The 6770-nt window shown below is 39.5% G+C and overlaps 1 pseudogene; it reads right to left on the reverse strand.

Annotated features, from left to right (window-relative positions):
- Window positions 1-1389: 1389 nt before the first annotated feature.
- LOC103726650 lies at window positions 1390-1855 on the reverse strand (annotated as a pseudogene).
- Window positions 1856-6770: the final 4915 nt, after the last annotated feature.

Below are 6770 nucleotides of genomic sequence, written 5' to 3' on the forward strand. Positions count from 1 at the left end.
CAGGGCAGTACACTAAGACTCTGCTAGAAAAAACAAAAACAACCATATTGTGTAATAAACATTCAATAAACAAGCTGCTATTAGCACAACATTACAAAGAAGCTAGTGCCCTGCATTGCAAGAGACTTGAGTGTCACAGATTCTTATCTAGAGATGCTGGAAATAGTGGCCCATCCTGTAATCCCACTATTCAAGAGGCTGAAGCAGGAAGGTTGCTTTGAGTTTGAGGTCAGCCTAGGTTACATGGTGAGTACAAAGTCAGCCTGAACCTCTCAAAAAACAACATCAACCAAACAAGCAAACAAACAAAAAGATTCTTACCTGGAATTTAAGAAAAGAAAGACCACCCTGGTATGGTGGCACATACCTTTAATTCCAGCCCTCAGGAGGCAGAAGCAGGCAGATCTCTGTGAGATTGAGGCCACTGAGGTCAGCCTGGTCTACATAGAGAGTTCCAGGCCAGCTGGGCTATAGGGAGACACCATTTAAAAAAAATAAAAAGGGAAGAAAGGAAAGAAGGAAGGAGAGAACGGAAAAAGAAAAGAAAGAAAAAGAAGAAAGAAAGAAAGAAAGAAAGAAAGAAAGAAAGAAAGAAAGAAAGAAAGACAAACAAAACAAAGACCAAAGACCCTTAAGTAAGCAAAGTTCCATAGGTGCCTCAAAGGAGGGCAAGGGCATAAGATGGTGCTCAGCACTGTACCTACTATACCAGAATGAATAAATCAAAATGCTATATATGAGAAATATTATGGAGAGCTTCATTATCATCATTTACCTCCACAATCACTGCTAGTGTGTTATGCTTTGAGGTTTTCTTTTTTTGAGACAGAGTCTCACTAGGGATTCTAGACTGACCTCAAGCTCAAGATCTTCCTGCCTCAGCCTCCCCAGGGCTGGGATTACAGTTGTATGCCACTATGCCCAGTTTAAATCTATACCATGTATAATATAAGAACTTGTAGAACATGCTAGTAACAATACATTTTTAACTGACATTACTAAAAGTACATGATTTTATGAATGAAATGACTTTTTAAAAAAACACATTCTTAAGGTCTGGAATTTTCCATTTTCCAAGTTTTCACCATATTCAAATAAGGATGGAAAAATACAGTTTAGCTAAAAGAACTCTTCAGAGAGATAATGAATTTTTATGCCAAATGTATAGTCAAGCTAATTTCATTTGTGGTTAATTTTTGTGAATTAAATTTTCATCAAGGATTAATTAAGCATTCACTATCTATAAGGATCATATCAAATTCTAAGTCTAAAACACAGGAAGCATGTATAAAAGACATAAATCTTGCTCTTGATGACAAGTTTCGTGACTAGTTCATCTCCCAAACAATATCTTTTCATAACTATTTTATGTCCACAATAATATTCAATTTAGATTGGTTTAATATTGGAGTGTAATCCAATAAGATGGAAGACTAAACACCAGGTCCTGAACCAAATAATAAAACACATGAAAGCCCTCTGGATCTTTAGACTGGTTGATATAAATGAAGGAATCATTTTTCTTTTGGTGTTTTTGAGACAAGTTCTCCCTGTAGCCCCAGCTAGCCTAGAACTCACTATATAGACCAGGCTGCCTTCGATCTCACAGAGATCTGCCTGTCTGTGCCTCCCGAGTGCTAGAACCAAAGACATGCACCACCATGCCCAACAAGGGAACTAATTTTTGATGTAAAAGAAACGTATTCATTTCCAATGACAATTTTAAGCTCTTATTGGTCAGCTCTGTCAGGAGGGGGCCACAAACACCCTCTTCCTTCATGATTTCACTGTCATCAATAATTCTCTTTAATTCTTCCATCACACTTTTATGTACACAAGCCTCTTTTCTGATCATGACATCATTTTTATAATTGCTGTTCTTGGTATATCTCAATTTCCCACCAGATCTGAACTCAGGACTGAACTTGGCTTTGTAACCCACACACATAGTAACATAGATCAAAATTGTTTTCCGTGCCTCTTAAGAGACAATCAAAATCAAACTTTTTTTTTTTTTGGTCTTTTTGAGACAGGGTCTCCTTGTAGCCACAACTGGCCTGGATTCCCTACGGAGACTAGGCTGGCCTCAAACTCGTAGAGCTCCACCTGCCTCTGCCTCTCCAGTGCTGGGATTAAAAGCATGAGCTACCATGCCAGCCCCCATAGCTATTTTCTTTCATAGCTATTTCTTTCAAGCATTGCCTTTCAATGTTTTGGTATCTTTCATTGAAATGAAACAAAAACCAGCAGTGGTTATGGTGCTGTAGCACTTGAGAGGCTAAGGAAGGAAGATCAGGAGTTCAAGGTCATCCTTGGCTGTGTAGCAAGGTTGAGATCAGCCTGAGCTACACAAACAAACACAAACTAAGCTTAAAAAAATTAAAAGTGCTATAATCACAAACAGCTTTGTACAGGACGCTTGCCCTCAAAGTATTAACTTTTGGATTTTTAAAAGTAGATAGATATAAAATGCTATAACATTAGGTTTACAATTTACATATAACTAACAACTAATAATGAACAAAAGAGAGCCTCTGTATTTCCTCTATAAAATATCTGTTAATTTTAGCCATAGGTTGATTTCATTGTTGTTGACACTTGAGAATTCCTTATATATTATGGATACTAATCTTTCATTATTTGTATTCTTCTGTGAGAGACAGAAATGACTCAAAGGCTAGGTTTGGGGGCTATGCCTTAGTGAATCAATTTCACAATGTTAGCCAAGTACTCACACTTGCATGCTAAATCAGCCTTTCCTCCAATGTTCCTGCCCTATTTTCAACTTTCCACTATAGGATAGTCATTTTGTTTCAGAAGTTCTGATGCTATTTCAAACCTTCCATTGCTATTGTGTGGGAGATGTTCAACCACTCTTTCAACTTCTATTTGAGGGACAAGGATGTAATAGACATTTAAAAAAATAAAACTTAGTTAAAATTGAAGAGATAGATCAAATATCAAAGCCAGTTCTACATCTTGAAGACAAGAAGTAGGCAAACGCAGGTCTGAGAGCAGGTTTCACAGTCTCCTTGAGTTGCTATAACAATATCACAGAGAATCTAGGAAAATAAAGGAATTCCTTTCTCACAATTCTGGAGGTTGAAAAGTTCAAGGTCAAGACTCAGTGTCTAACTGGATGTGTTTCGTAGATCACAAATGATGCCTTCCCTGTCTTACATAGGAGAAGAGGACAGGAATTTCTTGGATTTCTTTCTTTCAAAAAAACGTTCTTTATGTGTGTATGTGTGTGCTCACATAGTCAAAGGACAAGGACGGCTTGTGGGAATCAGTTCTCTCATTCCACTATGTGGGTCCTAGGAATCAAACACAGGTTGTCAGGCTTGACAGCAAGTACTTTCACCAGCTGAGCCAGTCCACTGGCCCCAATACTAATTATCAGAGCCACCATGAAATAATAGCCTCCTAAAGGCTCCATCTTCTAATACCATCATCTTTAATGTACGTGGGCATACTGCGTATAAGCATTCACTTTGCATGTGTGAACGAGGACTAACCTTGGGGCTGTATGGAAACCTGAGGTTAAAGAGATGGTATACAAGCCATCCCAACACTGCATCAGGGCAATGCACTTCTGTTTCAGAGTTCCTTCTGAAGTCTTTATTTCATCCATTGGCCTACACAGATCTTAAAGATGTAGGCTCATTCTTCCTATTATCCACTGTCAATATCAGCTTGGCCAGGTCAAATAATAATTGAAAAAAGAGAACAGATATTTCTAGTCAGTGATTTTCCTATTATACACTAGATAGTTTTCACATTTGGCATCTAATATTCAAAACATTCCTGTATAAGAATCATAATTTTGCAAGAAAGAGGGATGAGGAGGCAGAGGTAGGCAGATCTCTATAGGCCAGTCAGGGTTACATGGTAAGACCCTGTCTCCCAAAAAACAGAAAAAGGAAGGGAAAGACACTTGGAAATGGAGTCTTTGGGAAGTGAAGGAAGGAAGGAAGGAAGGAAGGAAGGAAGGAGGGAGGGAGGGAGGAAGGGAGGGAGGGAGGAAGGAAGGAAGGAAGTAGGTTATTGAGAAGAATCCAAATCCAAATGAATGAAGCGGTTGAAAAAAGTGATGCCCTAGAAACCCTATAAGAAATTCACATAGAGTGTCTGAACATTAATGCATATGTACACCTGGGAGCTACTTGGCAGGGAACACAGTGCCAGTCAGAAAAGACCTCCCTTAGAATGACAAGCATGCCATACAGCACTCATCCAAGAAGCTTCTTTTTGCAACAGATGGAGGCACATCTGGTCAGGCACAGAGAACATACATCTTGGAGATGCCAGGTGTCTAGGTGACAAATCTGCAGTCGAATCTCTACAAGTAAGGCTCATGGAACATAGCTGGATAAGGGGTAGAGAGAGGGCTAGTGCATTCCTCAACTCTCACCAGTGAGGCTTCCTTTTACAGCAGAATGCATGCATACAGAGGCCACAACTGACCAAGTTTTGGATAATAAGAGACTGTAGAGTGTGGGATGGGACTCTTATAAGGAACCTCACCCACCCATGACTCAGGGACCATTGCAGAAGAGTCCCTAGCTCAATTAAACAAGGGCCCAAAGGGGAGGTGAGAAATAGGTGGTAAGCCAGCACTAGACTGAGAACTATTTGAGACTGATTGCTGCTGGGTGAGGAAGAGTAGGACTTACATACGACCACTGGATGGGTTGACTAGACTCCAGTGGACGCATTTACACTGAAGGACATTTGGGTACAAACACCTGAATGAATAGGATTGAGCATGTATGGCAGAGTGCATAGGGTTTGGTGGGGGGATGGGGGAGGCATGCATGGGGGAGGGGATCTGGATTTGAGTGGGAAATGTATGAAATTTAAGAAGCTCAATAAAAAAGTTATCTATAAAAAGATGATCTGCATGAAATACACAAAAACTCAATAAAAAAATTTACAAAAAACAGAAAGAAAGAAAGAAAGAAAGAAAGAAAGAAAAGAAAAGAAAGAAAGAAAAGAAAGAAAGAAGGGAGGGAGGGAAGGAAGGAAGGAACAGGCTCACTATCTGAGATTACCAGTTCATGTCATCTAGCAGAGTGCTCTTTTACCAGGTGTGGTGATGCATGCCTATAGTCCCAGCACTGAGTAGGCAGCAACAGAAAGATCAGTACAAGTGTGAGGTCAACCTGCTCTACATAGTGAGTTCCAGATTAGCTGATGAGATCCTGTCTTAGCTGCCCATCCTGAAAAAAAAATTCTTACCATATTAAACAATCGCAACACATGGATGGATATGTACTAAGACATATGTGGTTGTCATCTGTTATTTTGGATTTTGAGAAAAGATCTCGCTCTGTACCCCAGGCTGGTCTGAAACTCATGTAGATCTGGCTGGCCTCTAATTTACAGCAATCCTCCTATATTAGCTTCCCAAGAGCTGATATTATAGGCACGGGCCTCTATTAATCTGTTCTTATGAGCTATACTTTCCTTGGGCTCTAGATTTCATAATGAAACTTCTACCAGAGTCTGCCTTCCAATAAAAGAAACATTTTCCCAGAACTCTCCCTTCCCAGGCTTGAGGTTCTGCTTTCTTCTGGGTAATCATCCCCCTTCTCAGGACACTGTGACACTAAGAGTGAAACCCGAAGCAAATTAAAACCTCTTGCTTTATGGTCTTCCTTCTTTAACAAATTGCTAAGCAGACAATATTTCAATTACATCCTTTTGAGTTTTCTCTCAATATGTATTAAGTAGGAGACAGGAAGAAACTGTGCATTTCCTTAAAACACTAATATTAAAAAAATCATTTTTAGGCAAGGTATGATACCTGAGGTTTATGAAATGGAACACCCCTCCTCAGGAAACTTGTTCACCACACTATAGTTGTTTTTTAAAAGTATTTAATTTAGCAATAATTTCATACTAGTAAAGCTGATGATAGACTAAATAAAGACAATCATAATCTCCTTTAATGTAAAATTAGGCCATACTAGGAAAGTTCCCTATTCAGCTTTTCTGTGTAATATTATAACACTATATCCTATAACAGTAACCTATCAGTATTTTAATTCTTTGGAGGAGGGGTTTAAAACTAGTTTCCCTGTAGCCCCAGCTGGCCTGCAACTTGCTAAGTAAACCAGGATGTCCTCCATCCTCCTGCCTTTGCCTCCTGGGTGCTGGGACTAAAGGCCTGTAGCACCACACCCTGTACCAGAGAAATCTTAAAGATCATGTTCAAAATATTTATCTCATTGTACCCTCCTCTACTTAGTCTCCTAGGCTCTGTAAGTGGATTTAAGGCTTAAGGGAAGTTTCTTCAAAACTTCCACAGTTCTAGATCACATTAGAGTCTTAGGAATGATAGTAACTGGCCCCAAAAGTAGCTCTCTTTAGAGAGGATTCAAACTATTTATAATTAAACCGACCTTTTAACCAAACAGGTCACAAAAGGCAATATAATATTCTGACTTGGAACTCACTATATACACCTGTCTGGCCTCGTACTTACAGAGATCCTCCTGCTTCTGCCTCCAGAGTGCTGGGATGAAAGGAGTATACCATCACACGACATTGTTTTTTGAAAGATTTGATTACTTATTTATGTATATGTATGCTAGTGTTCATGTATGTATACATGCATGCAGGCATCTGAGGAATTGAGAGACTGGAGCTGGAGTTTACAGGTGGTTTGTGAGACACCTGACACGGGTGCTAGAAATCAAACTTTGGTCCTCTGGAAGAGCAGCAAGCACTGTTAACAATTGAGCCACTTCTCCAGCCCAAAAGAT

This window comes from Nannospalax galili, unplaced genomic scaffold (genome assembly GCF_000622305.1).
Source record: "Nannospalax galili isolate Female #2095 unplaced genomic scaffold, S.galili_v1.0 scaffold227, whole genome shotgun sequence".
Classification (NCBI taxonomy): Eukaryota; Metazoa; Chordata; class Mammalia; order Rodentia; family Spalacidae; genus Nannospalax; species Nannospalax galili.